Below are 16,898 nucleotides of genomic sequence, written 5' to 3'. Positions count from 1 at the left end.
TAGTGTTTTGATTGCAGGCGGTAGTGTTGAACACTTGTACATAAACACGTTCGTGTTTGGTGTTTTCTTTTACAACACATGTCAGAGAGCACGGGGAGATAATTAAATAAAGTCACGAATGAAATAGTAATGTTAAGAGAAATATAAGTATTCATGTTACTTGCCATTTAATATGTAACATTTCATTAAACTAGTTTTCCTTCCAGATCTCTGAAAGGATCTAGATTTCAACTAAAAGCTCCTTTTTAGATGCAGTACAGATGAAAAGTAATTGTCCATGGAGTTGATAATGTAAAAAACGATTTTTTGTTTTTTTAATTTCTAGTTTCTAGTGAGAAATGTTTGTAAAAGATTGGCCTCGCGTTAGATTCTAGAACTAAAAGTTTTCAACAAGGTCGTTTTAGACCTCAGTTTCAAACTAATTAACTCTGGTGGGAAGTATGTAAGGATCTTAAGTTTTACTAACGTTTATTTTATTTTAAATCTTTACTATCACTTCTTATTTTCTACTTCCGGCCGGAATTAAAAGCTTTAACTTATTTATGCAAATTTGTCTTGCGAACGCCAAGTACTTAAGTTGTGGCTTTTTGCCAAGCAAGAGAGAGGAAGGAGTGATTAGGAGCAGGCCGCTTGCCATAGCAGTTTTACTCGGTTGCTGGTTGCCTTCAAGGCCAGAGGTTTAATCCTCTTGATAATTTTAAACGTATCGTAGTGTTAACATTTCTCTGTACTACATACGGCCTTTCTGTTAATATACGGCCAATCTTCAAGTAGACACTTGTTTATTAATCCAAAGTTAGTTTAGTTAGAATTTAGTTAATATTTTTATATTCTTACGTTCAGACCACAAGTGTTTGGTCTCTGTATTCCGAAGTCCGGAAATCATTGTAAAGAGAGAAAAATAAAGGGTTTCGTATACCCTTCCTGTGTATCTTGTCTACTTTCCACATTTATTGAACATAGCTTTAGTAAGCTCCCTGTTCCGAGTCAGGTCACTTAATGTTCCCAAAGCAAGTAAGGAGGAACGCTGAACCTGATAGATGATCTGTAAGAGTCGTCACCGACGCGTGATAAAAGAGTATGTTTGGATGGAATTTTAAATTAAAATTTAATTAAACCACACAGGTGCCACCTAAGTCAGCTAGTTACCAGTGACCTATAGTTGAACGGATATTGGCAGTCAATCTGTATTATATGCTACACTGCAATAAATTTAGATAAATTTGAAAATTAAAATTAATACAATAGACACCGATTCTTATTAAGGCTTTTGGTCACAGATAACCTGCAAGTCAAAAATGCTACGATCAAAAATATCGATGACCTTCCGAATCAAAAGTGAAAGGAAACCTTAAGTGTCAAGAACATAAGACTTGCCTTTTCGGCCATGCTATTGGGTAGCGTTTATGTCTTCAAGCATTATACGAATGCTATCTGTATACCATCTGACCAATAATGACTTAAACTTAACGATAAATAACGCTCCAGTTAATACAGGGTGGGAAGTGGCCCGATGAACAGAGTTACTCTGATTTCCGGGCTACTTTTATTTTCCCTACACTATACTAATAGATTTATAACCTGTAGCTATGGCTATAAATGAGGTACTGTGGATCAGGCTGTAGTTACTATGGAGTGGATGATAATATAACTATTCTTGGCATAGTACACTTACTACGAATAAGTATTTGGACACCTATGCAAATGACGATATCTGCGGTTCTAAGGTACGCCACGGACTCCGCCGGTATATATCGTGTAGGAAACAGCATCGGCTTTAGTCGCATGCAAGATGCCTCGCAGTTCGGAGCTCTCTGATTTCGAGAAAGGTATAATTATCGGGTATCACAAATGTGGCCGATCCTTAAGGGACATATCTAGCGATCTGAAGTACCCAAAATCGACAGTGGCCTATGTGATTAAGAAGTGGAAGGTGAGCGGTGATTGTCGGAATCTGCCCCGAGTCGGCAGACCAACGAAACTGGAAGATAGAGACAGACGAGTGCTGTCCAGAGAAATTCGGAAGAACCGCACCCAACCGATGGCCCTCATCCGCGAGGAGTTTCAGTCGTGCTGCTGCCCATAAGCCTTTGATCACAAAGTCCAACCGCGCTGCTCCGTTAATGTGGTGCAAAGCACATCGAAATTGAACCGTAGATCAATGGAAACGGGTTGTTTGGAATGACGAGGTTCACCCTTTACCGTTCGGATGGCAGGGTCTAGGTCTGGCGTCTACCTGGAGAACGTCTCCTGCCATAATGCATTGTGCCAACAGTCATGTTCGGTGGAGGTGGAATTATGGTCTGGGGGTGTTTCTCCTGGTATGGGCTGGGACCCTTGGTCCCCATTCATGGTAAGCTCAACTCCGATGCCTACTGCACTATTTTGGATGACAATGTGCTTCCTACGTTGTGGCAGTTTTACGGGTTGGACCCCTGTTACTTTCAGGACGACAATGCCAGTTGTCATGTTTTGGCGTTAACCAAGGCTTGGTATGGTGCCAATGGAGTTCATGGAATGGACTGGCCTGCCCAGAGTCCAGACCTGAACCCTGTCGAGAACCTCTGGGACGAGTTGCATCGCTGAATTCAGGGGTGCACTACCCGTGCAAAATCGGTGAAGGAACTTCTATGTCTTCTCCAACCCGAGTGGAAGAAAATACTCCTAGCTGTCATACAAAGACTTGTGGAAAGAATGTCCCGGAGGGTCCACGCTGTAATTACCTCTCGTGGAAGCTCGACCGACTATTGATTTTGAATAAAGTTTTTCTTTTCTATCACGGGTGTCCAAATACTTATTGGTAGTCAGTGTATATTAACCATTACATCCTTCAAGCAGTATTAGTCAAACTTAATGACTATGTTAAATCACTTTCCTCGTCAGCTCTCATTTTCTTCAATTTGTCTAACTCGACTTTCAACATAAACGTCTCTGTACTCACCGTTAGCCTGCAAAACTGCTTGTAATTTTATCACTCTTACATTTACAGAGTGCCCTCATGAAGTTCATCGGTTCTTCCGAAATAAGATGCCCTTGACGAAAATAGTATCTATAAAAGATCAATTTAAACGATCCATGAAATCAATGGTTTTGTCAGGTTGATCCTTCCGTGTCATCGAAGCGCGATTCAAGTCCTGTAATTCTATAACTTGATTTAGAGCCAATTCTGAATATATTAAGTACGGTTGGTTATTTAAATGATCCTCAGTAGTAATGGCAACTTACTATCTGGAGCATTTTTTTAAACTGCGTAAAGTTTAAAATGTTGTATGTTTTTGCTAAAATGTATCGTGTTATAAAGAGTATCACACTATCATGTGATAAAAAGTATCCTATCTAAAATTTATTTAAATAATTCTTTAAAGTGGTATCTTGGGTTTGTGACTTCTCTTTCGAGTAATAGTCAGTCTTGACAACTTTTTGAACTATCTTATGTATTTTGTTGATTTTATCAAAAAAATAATAAATATGCATAGAAACGTTTTCATGGGGACAGCTTATTTACATACTTGTGGAGTGGATAGATGTTTTAAAGATGCTGTCATGTTAAGATAATGAATAATTAAAAGCCGAATTGAAACCGAATATTTAGTAAAACCTTTCAGCATTGCTTCACTTGACTATTTATAGCGCAGAGAATGTCTTAAAATAAAATGCTTGCATGGTACCTTATGGTAATTATTACTTAAGTCTTTCTTATAATTTCTCTTTTCAGTATTCCTCATCAGAATGTAAATTAGGTTTATGTGTATTTAAGCTCAGTGTTTTGAATCATTAGATTAGAGCTTCTGACAATCGTGTGTTGCTGTTAGTTATTCCCGCCACCTCTGCTTAAATGCTGTATTCCTGCTCTAGCATCTCGCCAGCCGATGTTTTTAAAATACTCGCCGGACTGACCCTGCTTAAATTAGTCTGTTTTATGGGTAGTCTTAGATTGCATTTCTTAAATTCGACTTTTTTTATGTTCATTTAAATATACATAAGTAGTAAAATTTAATCTGAAACACATGTTGTGTCTGTTCTGTTATATTGTAGAGACATAAGGTATTTTTGGAAGCAGGCAAGATAAAAAATTAGCAACGCGTTCGCCGGGAATCGAACCGCAGAACTCTCAATTACGCGCTCAGCGTGCAGACCACTACACCACGAAGGCTCGCCAAAAAGGCGGGAGAAATACCTTACATACTCCCCCTTTTAAAGAGCGACTGGGGTTTTTTAGGGGATCCAATAGCCAAATCCTGAGTGAGGAGAATCATAATCTAACACCCTTTTAGTTCGGGCGCCACTATAGAGACATTAGGATTATTTTTGTAAGCAGACAAGATGAAAAATTAACAACGCCTTCACCGGAAATCGAATCGTGGACCTCTCAGTTAGGCGCTGAGCGTGCAGACCACTTCACCACGAAGGCTGGCTAAAGGCGGGAGAAATACCTTATAACATTAAGACTAAATTAGAAGGTTAATTTAATCTTCTTCAGTATTCCTTAGAATACTGGAGAAGGTCTGCAGGGTTATTTAAGATTTAGTAATAACTCACTATTAGTCTATAGTAGGGTCTGCAGGACATTAGCTTCGCGTTACAACAGAAACTCTACATATTACCTAAAATAATTTCCAGCTTCAGTAATCTTTTAATATGTTCCCCACTATTTCTGAGATATTTTTTCTTATTCTACCTGCTTCTTGCGTTAACTAACGGGGCTTTCTATATTTATCGTTTTTTTTTTTTTTTTTTTTTTTTTTTTTTTTTTCTTTCCTTTGGGTAAAATGCTATTTACTTTTAAACCTACTTAGTTATCTTATTAAGAAAGAAAACTTGTTTTATTATCATATTTATGTTAATATAATAGTATGTTACGAATAAAATTAATTTAATGCGTGAATTTTTTATTTAAATCGCTAAGTGCATCATTTTGTTCAGAACAGAGTTTTTTACTGAAATTATTTTGTATCATATACTTAAAAACCCGTCACTTAATATACTGAAAAAAACTAAAGCGAATTGGGTAAAATGCTCAAATTCTAAATAAAAGGGGTTTAATTATGCTATATTAACAATTGTTTTGTATTCAGCTATTATTTTATATTTTAAATGAATATTTTGTTTTCAAAATTCATCATAATCATAAAATTATAGAACATTTTAATGAGTTGTCTGGTTTCTTTATTCAATTTATTGCAAAATTCTTTTTAATATGCTGAAATAAGGAAATTTTAATTGAAGTAATTTTCATATTATACCAGACTTAGATCTTAACAGAATGATAAATACGAATGTAACGTTTATAGTTTTCATACTGCGTTTGATTAAAGATCATAGTACAAGAATAAGGATTCAGGAAAAACATTAATTCTTAAAAAAATTATTTTTTAATTCCTGCGGAATTTAAGTTAAAACTCTGCATTGTATAGTAATACAATTAGTTGTATAATTCAATTAGTTCTCTAGAAATTGTTAACTTGAGTGCATTCAGTTATTCATAAAATAATGTAGGCAAAGTGATATTTAAAATTTGTTATTCCTAGAGTTTAAATTTTATTCCTTTCTTTTTATGCAATTATAGTTTTAAAACACTGACGTTTATAGGCATTTATTTCTGACAAAACGTCATTTTTAATTATAATTATTCTTAACACGTAAAAGCTGTTTCTTTTAAAATCAAGGAATTAAAACTTCCACTTCCTTCCGGTAACCTTAAAGTACTAATCATAAAAAATATTTTCTATAAAAGAATTCTCTTTACATATCAAGAAAGCAACAAATGTTTTTTAACCTTTTTTTCACATTGTTTAATATCTGGAATAGGGAGTTTCATTCTAGCAATACTAAAATTCGTTTTCAACTTAACAATTTTAATTTAGTGTTACTTAAATTCTTATACGCGCTTGATAAAACAAATCTCAATGAAAAATTATCCAAACCCGAATTAAATAGAAAAAAAGGAAAAACTCCTCCTCCAGAGTGTCAGAATTACTCGAGATATTAGTTTAAATTTTCGGACCATATTATAAATATTCAAAAGGCCATTAAAAGTCTCTGAATATAATTTGTGAAAAATAACTTTTATGTTAGAAAGATACAGCTCCAAAAGAATTTATTTCGCATCTCGCTTTTTAAAATAGTTAAAATTTGGAATTTGCGTTTATTAAAACTAAATTTTATGCGAGCCTTAATCTTCGGCTGAACGTATGTTAAAATTCATATTTCTGATATTCTGCTTTTCAAGGTCAATTTTTCAAGCATTAAACTGAATTTCTTCTAATATATTCTAGGAATCCCTTATTAAGTGGAACCTTCTCCATGCGGAGTACTTATAACACTTGGTTTACATTTGATTCAGTCCCTAAACTAGATAAATGAATCCATTCAAAAGATATTTAGTTGGGAAAACTTTCTAAAGCACGCTCCATTTAACGTATAGCAATACAGGTTTAAATAGCATATGTTGTATTAGGAAAGGCAAAGAGAGAAAAAGGGGGGCGCGTGGCGTTGACGCACTCAGCTGATCAATGTTTACGTTTACAGAAGCGTTAAATGTTGCCATGCTTTATTATATATTTGCTGTATTTGGGATGTAAATTGATGAAGATATCCATTGGGATTGGCTCCGGATATCTTCACGTGTAAAACCTGTTACTGCTTGGAAATGTAAAGAAGCTTCAAACGTTTTACTCTTCTGTCGTGTTTATTTCTCAAAGTTTATAAGAACTGTTAACAGACAAAAAAAAATGCTAACTCAGAAATTTTGAAAACACTGGAAGATATCAAAGTATTCAGTTTGATTATTCCTTGTTTTGAAAATTACAATTAAAACGATTTGCAAAGCAATTTAAAATAGAATCTTAAGTTTTAAATCTTTAATTTTTAAAAACAGATATGATGTTATTTTATATATTTAAGAACTGTGAATTTTAAGATTCTAATTATACAATAAATAGGATGCTATCTTATAAAACGTTCTACCAATTCATTTTAATTTGGGAGAAATTATATTCCTGTTAATCTTCCTACGTTACGATGAAGTTCGTGGATTAAAATACAGTGCGTAAAAGAAATCAGCATCTTACGGAGTTAATGCTTAACGCTATAACAAATTGTACATTAGTTTTAAACAAGACTGACTGAAAATCTCAAACCTATTAAATAATATGTAAGTTATTATCTATTATTCTTCTCTTTACGTTCGTGTTTTTGTGCTATAAATGGACAAAATGTATTTTTAAAGTACAGATTTATTCATCTTCTTAAAATGTCAGTTATTAGCAGTTGAGTGTACCTGAATCCTAACATACGTCTCATACTAACATAAGGTTCGGCCATTCCAGCAAAAATAACCTTATTTGTTTATCTTCAATTAGAATTAAACAATAACGTTCTGACAAAACAGGAACACAATGTATCCTCTCTTGTCATTTGTGCTGGTGTTTAAGGAAATTCATCACCGACTGATATACTATATTACCCTGAAATGCGAGACAATGCATCGATATTGGTGGACTCGAAGCTAAAACGTTGGCTGTTAATTTTGGAATATTGCCTACGGACTTCATCCCAGGTGTCAGTACAGCGTCAACCAGTCGCTTCATATGACGTATTGCGACCTATCACCCTTTCTAAAAATGCTTCCGACTTTCCTTATTCCTTTCCTAAGGCAAAGGATAGTAGATCATTCTCCTCTATGGTAACTGACCCTTTATGTGATTCCCTTTTGGGGGAAATAAATGGAAAAACGTGATTTCGTAAAAGCTTAAATCATTAGGCTCCCTATCTTACTTTTATGGTCATTTGCGCAGCGGTGGTGGGAGGAAACCATGAGAAATAGTGGTCAGTTAGATAAAAGCTTCTTTCTTTCATTTGAATGCTACGTTTAGTAAATATTTTTATCGAACTTGCCACATCAGTCATTTAATTCATTTGTTGTAAAATAAGTTGTGTATTTGAAAAAAAATTTTATGCGTTAAATCCATCTGTGGTGCCAATCTTTCTCTTATACGGATTTTAAATAAAGCAGTTGCGTTATCTTTACAACCGTACATCACATTTGAAGTTCCTCATTATAACAGAGGTAATGAGATGTAATTAAACCCGAATTATACTATCTAACATTTCCTCCACGATGGCATCTTTCACCTTAGATATTTCAATTTATCGGTCCACCCATATACATATTTAATAAATTTATACAAAAAAAATTTTATATCCAAAATATTCCCTGCATATGCAAGCCACTTGTAACAACAGAACTTACTTCAATTATTTTTTGCAAATACAGGATGTCTCAAAAGGTCGTTGCCAAACTTAACATGCTGGTCTGTCATACCATGACAAACACGATTTACGTAGGAACTTGTGTCCGAAAATGCGAACGGCGACCGGTAGAGTGCAATGGTCGCAGGCTTATTTGACAGTGGGAAGTGTGATCATTTCTGGCGAGGACGCTGCAGGAGAAGGATGAATCAGTTTACTAACTCAGCTCTTTATGGACATTTTGTGGAAAGAATATTGACGTTCCAGCAGCTACACGCTGAAACATCTGGTATCAGCATGATTGAGCGCTTGCACATTTTAGCTGCACTATTTGGGAATACCTCAATAGGAAATATCTTGAGCGCTGGATTGACAGAGGCTTACCAGTGGCATGGCCACTGCGATCTCCCGACCTGACTCACCTGGATTTATGTCTGTGTGGATACATGAAGCCTATGGTGTACGAGGTGACTGTAACATCGGACATGGATCTCGTCGCCAAAATCGCAGAAGCGGCGGCACGTGTCCGTGACACACCTGCCCATTTTGAAGGGGTCCGTGAATCCATGTGTCGACATTGTGAAGCATGCAATTTGGCGAACGGAAGGAATTTTGAGCATCTTCTATTATTTAATCATGTTCTTTAATAAATGTCATTTTTATACCTCTTTCGGCTTCCTTTCTTTCTTTCCCTCCGTGCTTGCGAACATTATCCTCTAGCGGTCGCCGTTCGCATTTTCAGACACACGTTCCTATGTAAATCTTATTTGTCATGATATGACATACCAACATGTTATAAGTCTAGCAACGACCTTTTGAGACACCCTCTGTAGGTCGTAATTTAAAAAGATCTAATTTATAATTAATACCATTACTTCAAGATCGAATGCATGCAATAATTAAACATGATGGTCCCAGATAGAAAAGTCTTTTTTCTACCGCAATAATCATCTGCAATTTCCTTAATAATGTAATGCTTGTTTACTTCTCTCTGAAGTTGTGGAAAATAGTTCGTGCAGATGCATCTACTTGTAAAAAATAATAAGTAATATCTTTTGAATAATTATTAAAATATGTGTTATATTCCGTAAAGGGTCTGATTCATAACTAACGTCATTGCTACAAGTTGGAGTTCACACAATAATTAAGCGAGATGGTCACGGATTGGTAATAAAGCCATTTTTCTACAGCAACAAGACATTTGTAGACATTTAACAATATTACGCTTATTTATTTTTACCTGAAGCTGTGGAAACTAATTCCTGTAGGTGCATTCACTTATAAACAAACAGTATCTTTTAAGTTGTAGGATTCTCCTCTGTGTAATTTTAAGTTACTGTCGGAAGTGAAGAACCTTAAGAACTGATAAGCGAATAAAATAGGGAAAAGCAATATAGGTGGAAACAACGAATAATGAAGATTCATGGGTTTTAGCATGGCGCCGAAGATATGCTCCAAATATTCAGCTGAATGCAAATGTTTGAAAATTGCCATTTTCTAGCAGAACTATTATTATGCAAAAGAATGCTTGTTCCACAAACATTTAGTACAGAATGGCAAAACAAATTTTCCTTTCAGGTCATTTGAGAACACTCAAATATGTGTAGAATTTGACTTAATTCACAGCATGAGAGCACGAAGTAATAGTTAAATGGTTTATTTAATAGAAAGAAATAAAAGTAAATAAAGATGAAGTTAACGGTATGCAGGATTAACATAATGATGTAAAGGCATAACATCGAAAGCACAATTAAAGTTCATAAACTCTTGAAGACGTGTGAGCCGTCTGCTCACGTCTGCCTTCCACTCTCGACCAGGTCTCAGCGCTGTCTGGGATGATTCTTACTGCGCTGGGTGATGCTATACTGATGACGTCATAACGGGCAATTCTCATTCAGCATTGGACGGTATGATTTCCCACAGCTTCGGCCAGCCTGAAGAGGCATCGTCCTCGATGTCTGTTGAATGGACATCACTATCATGTACCTGCAAAGATAAATAATAAAAAAAAGAAAAGAAAAAAGAGAGTATCAGGTCCTTAGGCTTTGAGCTGATACAAGCATTAAATCAATTTGACCATGGCTTCATATGGTCAGCCGCAGTAGATGTCAAATTTGGTCCTTCATGGCATCCTACTTTCTCGACTTCATATCTATCATTTAATCGAACAGCTATGATTTTATACGGTCCATGAAACTTAGGTCGTAGTTTCAAACCAGTCCCATATTGAGTTCTCTGAATGGCTACCAAGTCGCCAATCTTGTATAGTTTCGGTTTCTTACGTTTCTTGTTGAATTGTTTTCGATTCTCTTCTTGTATCTTCAAAATGTTGTTTTTAGCATCTTCTCTCATTTCATCACGTTCTTGCATCAATTGTTTTAGATATTCTTCATTCAATATCTCACTAATTCTCAAATCTTCTTTATTCTTCATTTTCGTACCTATGAGAAGCTCAAACGGTGAATATTTCGTACTTCTCGTAGTTGTACTGTTGATTATTCTCTGAACATCTGAAACATATCTAAACCATTTCGTTGAATCTTCATGTGATAATTTTGACAAAACAGGAATCAAAATTCTATGAATTCGCTCAATTTGTCCGTTACCTCTTGGAATACCGGTAGTAATTTTGACATGTTCTATTCCTTCTTCAGTACAATAAGCTGAAAATTCTTTCGATGTAAAGGCACTACCTCGATCTGAAATGATTCTGGCTGGATTTCCAAATACAGTCTGTTGTTGCTTCAATTTTGAAATAACTTCTTGTGTAGTTGGTGATTTCACTGGATAGAACCAAGTAAATTTCGTAAAAGCGTCGACAACAGTTAGAATGTGTTGGTATCTCTTGTTCGTCGATGGAAGAGGTCCAATAAAGTCGATATGATACATACTCAAAGGAACGTTTTCTTTCGGTACAGGATGAAGAAATCCTTCTGCTTTTCCTTGCTTCTTGTTGTACAGTATACATTCTATACAGTTAGCAATTACTTTTTCAACTTTGCATTTCAGTCTGGGAATATAGAATTCTTGCTCTACAGCATTCACAGTTTTATCTACAGCAAAGTGACCTTTTTTATGTACCTTCTGTATGATTTCATTCTGTAAGGATTCTGGCACTAGTAGAAGATCTTTACCATTTTCAAATTTGTACAAAATATCATTTCTCACGAAGAATCCATTTTCTTCTCCCTTCTCAACTAAATTCTTTATCAATTTCACATGTTCATCTTCGTTCTGTTGTTGTACTAACCGAATCTTCTCAGTTACATCGGATGTGTATGATGTTAAAATTAGAGCATTTCTACTTAGAGCATCAGCATGTTTCATTTGGCTTCCTGAACGATGTACAATTTCGTAATCGAATTCTTCAATGAACATTGCCCATCTTGCAATTTTAGGAGTTAAATCTTTCTTATCTAAAGTTTTCTGAAAAGCGCTACAATCAGTTACAATTTTGAATTTAGTCCCTAACAAATAGTTTCGAAATTTCTTCAGAGCTTCTATTACTGCAAGGGCTTTTAATTCGTAACTACAGAGTTTCTCTTGCTGCGGTGAAGTCTTCTTACTCATATACTGGATTGGGTGATAATTACCATCATCAGACAATTGGAGTAATACCGCACCAAAGCCTTGACTACTAGCATCAGTATGAAGTTCTAATGGATATCCTTGCCTAAATATGTGTAGAACAGGTGCCTGAGAGAGAATTTCTTTCAATCTTAAAAAAGCTTCCTGTTGTTCGGAATCGAACTTAAAACCAATACCTTTTCTAGGTAAGTCACTAAGAGGTTTAGCTATTTTAGCATACTGAGGAATGAATTTACGAAAATATCCCGTTAGTCCTAAAAAGCTTTGTAGTTGTTTACAGTTACGCGGTTGTGGAAAGTTTCGAACAGCAACAGTTTTGGAAGGTGATGGTCGAATAGTTCCGTTTTCAATTACATGTCCCAAAAATTCAATTTTACGTTTTAAGAATTGGCACTTTTTGAAATTTATTTGTAATCCATACTCCGAAGCAGTTTTGAATACTCTTTCTAATTTGTCTAAACATTCAACTTCATCATTAGCCGGTATGACTATATCATCCATATAAATAATTAGTACACCCTCATTTAGCAAGTCACGAAATACTGAATAAATATACCTTTGAAAAACATTTGGACTAATACATAAACCAAAAGGAGCTTTAAGAAATTCGTAGATACCATTATGTGTTACAAAAGCGGTATATTTGGTGCAATTTTCGTCTATGTCTACATGGAAAAAGCCATTTTTCAAATCTAGTGTCGTGAAGACTTTGGACTGTTCTAAGCGATCAAGTACTTCCGGAATTAAAGGTAGTGGAAATTTGTCTTTAATAATCTTCTTATTTAATTTCCGATAATCTATACATAAACGTTTCGAATTATTACGCTTGTTACACAAAACAATAGGCGCCGAATAATTAGAATTGCTAGGCTTTATTATGTCCTCTTTCAACCATTCCTTAATTTGATCGTCAACAATTTTTTGTTCCGCGAAAGACATGTATCTTCTATTTTGACAGACAGGAATATCATCGCATAAATTTATTTGCATCTTGAAGTCAGATTGTCTATTTTTCCGTGGTTGGTACGAATTAATTAAATTACACAGTCTTTCTTTATATTCTGCATTCGAAATATGCGATAAATCAATCTCGTTGACAGAAATAGCATTCACCAGATGTGAAAGGTAATTAAACGTCGAGCTACTTCCGCTTTCGGGACTTTTGTTTACATTAACAGAGACGCCAGACGATCGCGAAGGATCATAAGCATTCTTCAATGAGATAGCAATATTCAAATTTCCCATAACGCAACGAACGTTAGAATTTCGATATGACTCAGCAGTTATCAAGTTTACATTACTTTTATTCCGATGAGAAATTATTTGAAGGCCATTCTCAGTAAAAGAGAAGTTAAACTGACTCAATACATCCAAACCTAATACAATTTGATTACATAATGACTTAACAACATAAATTTTCGTACGCAGTGAAAAACTATCAATTGAAATATCAGAAATAAAAAGGCCGATAGGGTACGTTTGTTTTGATTCAATTCCGTTTAATGTGATATCACTACAATTTAAATTAGGAGAACCAATCTGCTTGTGTAACTCTACGCTGCATATCGTTACATCTGAACCAATGTCAACTAGACTATCAACTAAATGATTATTTATTTCTACAGTCTTCCTAATTCTATCCTTGTCACAAATTCGTTGTAATAAAGCTGCTTGTTGTGTCTCGGGGGTCTGCTCTGGACAGTTCGTTGAATAATGCCCGAACTTCTTACATTTTATACATTTTACACCCTTTGATTTGTTTACACAATGCTTAGAATAATGCTATAATTCCTGGCAATTAAAACATTTGACCTTATTAACGTTAGATTGATTTCGGTTTGATGACGAAAGCTTACTTCTATCTTTAACTTGAGTGTCTACTTTCGGTTTCGGATTTTTAAACTTATCATTGTCCGATCTCATTTTATCATAAATTTTAAGCCTTTGTTTAAATTCAGATATTGTTTCGCAACCATATAATATCGTTTTCCTAACCACAGAATCGGGAATACCATCAATAACATATTTAATTAATGAAGCATCTTCAATGTTACCTCGCGAACACATTTCTTTCATTTTCAAAAAATACTCATCTAAAGATTCATTAGGCATTAATTTACGTTTACATAACATTTCATGCAACTCAGCAGAATTAAAAGCTTTACCATATTCAGATTTCAAAAGCTTTTTTAACTTACACCAGTCATTAACTTTAGGTTCACTCTGAATAAATAGTTTCGCTTTACCTTTTAATGATCTTTTAGCAAAAACTAATTTATGCAAATCACTCAATTTCAAAGAGTTTATAACATCTTCAAATTCATCAATCCATTTATCAACATTTTCATATGCATTACCAGAAAAAGGATTAACAATACTTTCAATATCAGAAAAACTAAGATGAGGTTTAAAATGATCTTGAATTGGAAGCTGCATACTGTTGTTTACTTGAGACTCATTAAAACCAGGATTGGCTCTTTGATTATCATCAAGCATTACTTCAGAAATTTTATTAATAGTTTCATCTTCAATATCACTATTTTCTTCATGCAAAATATTTTCAAATAATACAGATAAATCACATAGGTAAGAGACAATTCGGGTTACGACTTCCGTTTTTGAACCTTCTGAATTTATGCACAGTACATTGCAAATTTTAATTAACTCATTCAAAGTAAAACTATTCTGCACTGCATCTATTTTCTTATTAAATTCTTCAGAATCTGGTTTAAATATAAAGCCAGAAAATTCACGTAATCTTTTCCGGTTATTTCGATCTCCATCAGTATTAAAAATAAGCTTATGCAAACTTTTGATTTCAGAACTTTTACTGTTCTTTAAAGCTGCTTCCAATTCTGGAATTTCTACTAACTTCATATTGGAAAGAAAATTTTGTACTCACCCGACAGATGATCGTCGTCAATTGGGTAATCCACACTTTATACGAGTAATCCAATAAATCGAATAACTTGTGACAACAGTTCACTCAGTTCACAGTTCAAAGCACAGTTCTAGTACTCGCACATTTTGGAATTCGAGGCCCCACGTTGGGCGCCATATTTTTTTGTAGAATTTGACTTAATTCACAGCATGAGAGCACGAAGTAATAGTTAAATGGTTTATTTAATAGAAAGAAATAAAAGTAAATAAAGATGAAGTTAACGGTATGCAGGATTAACATAATGATGTAAAGGCATAACATCGAAAGCACAATTAAAGTTCATAAACTCTTGAAGACGTGTGAGCCGTCTGCTCACGTCTGCCTTCCACTCTCGACCAGGTCTCAGCGCTGTCTGGGATGATTCTTACTGCGCTGGGAGATGCTATACTGATGACGTCATAACGGGCAATTCTCATTCAGCATTGGACGGTATGATTTCCCACATATATACATACAAATATTATTTCATATTATTCAGAAATGATTGTTATTTCTAGTCAAAATTTTTTTCACGTTATGGCATTAAATTTAGTAAAAGTCACAGGGTAAACCCTAACGTTGAATCGATACTAAAAACCAAGAAACTTTTCCAAATTACCTTTGAATGCATGCCAACGTTTAACTATTTCAAATGAAATATAGCAAAAAATTTAAAGAAAATTCATTGTTGATTCATTGTTGTTTTTATTTCAATAACGCCTAACCTATGAACAAATATTCGTCTATAAACCACTCTTGGAGAATTTCTGTAATTACCCAAACTATTCTGTTATTTCGCTAAATCACTGGGAGTGTTTTTGTAAATTCTTTTCAATGGGTGCGGTGTTTCAGAATGGTACACTACCATAGGTTTGTGTTTAAAATCTTTTTTTGCACCTAAAAGCAAGGTGCAAAGCAAGCAAGGTACGAAAAGCAAAGCACCTAAAAGCAAGGTGCATATTAGGACCTTTTGATGCTTTAAAATCTAGGAATGCGTTTTTTATCTCTTGAAATATATATCCGGGATGGCATCCTCTTTCAAAATAAACCAGTTTCACCTATTAAACCATTGAATGCAACTTGTCGTGGAAAGTTTCCATCAGTAATGATTTTCCTAAACGTCTATGAAAATTCTTCCACAGCTTTATTGTCAGCACTAGCTGCCTTGCTGTAATCCTGAAACTGAGAATATTGCTTCGTTTCTTGGATCGATCAGACCACCCTCGACTAGACACAAAATATTTGGTTGTCTTACCCTTTTCTTGCTGCACAAAATCAAAGATGCTTTTTTCTTTTGCCATAATTATGGCTTAACCTTATGTTGTGTTTCGTGGTCGATCTAGATGCTGAGCGTCTTTCCATCTCTTCAAAGACTGAGTTTCTGCATTACATCACATTTTTGCTAACATACTTGATATTCTGTAGCAGAAAACTGAATTTTTTTCTGAATTTTGCAAAAGTGTACAGATAATTGAAGGTGCTAACTTTAACGAACTGGAGATCTCAACCTTCGAATCGAGTTGTCACTTCTAGTTTTACTTCTAAAAAGATACGATGTTCATATTTCGAAACTAAATAAAAATTCTGTAATAAGTGCATTTAATATGAATATAGTGTTAGAAGCTTTTTGCTAAATTACGGTAAATGTTAATAATATTCTCTGAATTTCGTATAAACAAAATAATCTTACATCGCGTGGAATGCCAGCAGTCTCTAAAGTAAGCAATTTACAAAGTTTTAAAACGTTAGTTGTCACCAATGTATTTGTTTTTGTTTTTTAATAAGTAGTTTATAAATACCTTTATTTTTTCATAAACTGTTGACCCAAATATTTTCACTTGTCGTCGAAGAATTAATTAGTATCCTGCATTTTAATAAACAGTATAATGTTATGTTTCATTTATTGGAATACGATAAGATACACAAAGGCTATCTGCCTAAGGTGGAGGATGCTCCTTGGAAAGATACACGTTGCAGGGAAAAGCCACGATGCAGCCTTCTCCGAGACTTGAACCACAGACAAGTTAATGTTCAGTGAATTTACCACTCGGCCGCTGGTGTGTTCAGTATAATGTTAGGAAATAGATAGTGAAAAGCCTGCTGCCAGTGATTATGCTTTTTATAATGTTATTTTTGTGTA

General features: G+C 34.6%; 1 protein-coding gene across 3 annotated transcripts in view; it reads left to right on the top strand.

The window, feature by feature from the left end:
• The window catches only part of LOC118184571 (diuretic hormone receptor-like), a 413,066-nt gene that overhangs the window by 310,665 nt on the left and 85,503 nt on the right, over nt 1-16,898 (top strand). The gene's annotated exons all lie outside the window — the stretch shown is intronic.

Source organism: Stegodyphus dumicola, chromosome 6 (genome assembly GCF_044657685.1).
Source record: "Stegodyphus dumicola isolate Sdum_Otavi_A_Nest chromosome 6, ASM4465768v1".
Taxonomy (NCBI): Eukaryota; Metazoa; Arthropoda; class Arachnida; order Araneae; family Eresidae; genus Stegodyphus; species Stegodyphus dumicola.
This window is presented reverse-complemented; position numbering and strand designations above follow the sequence as displayed.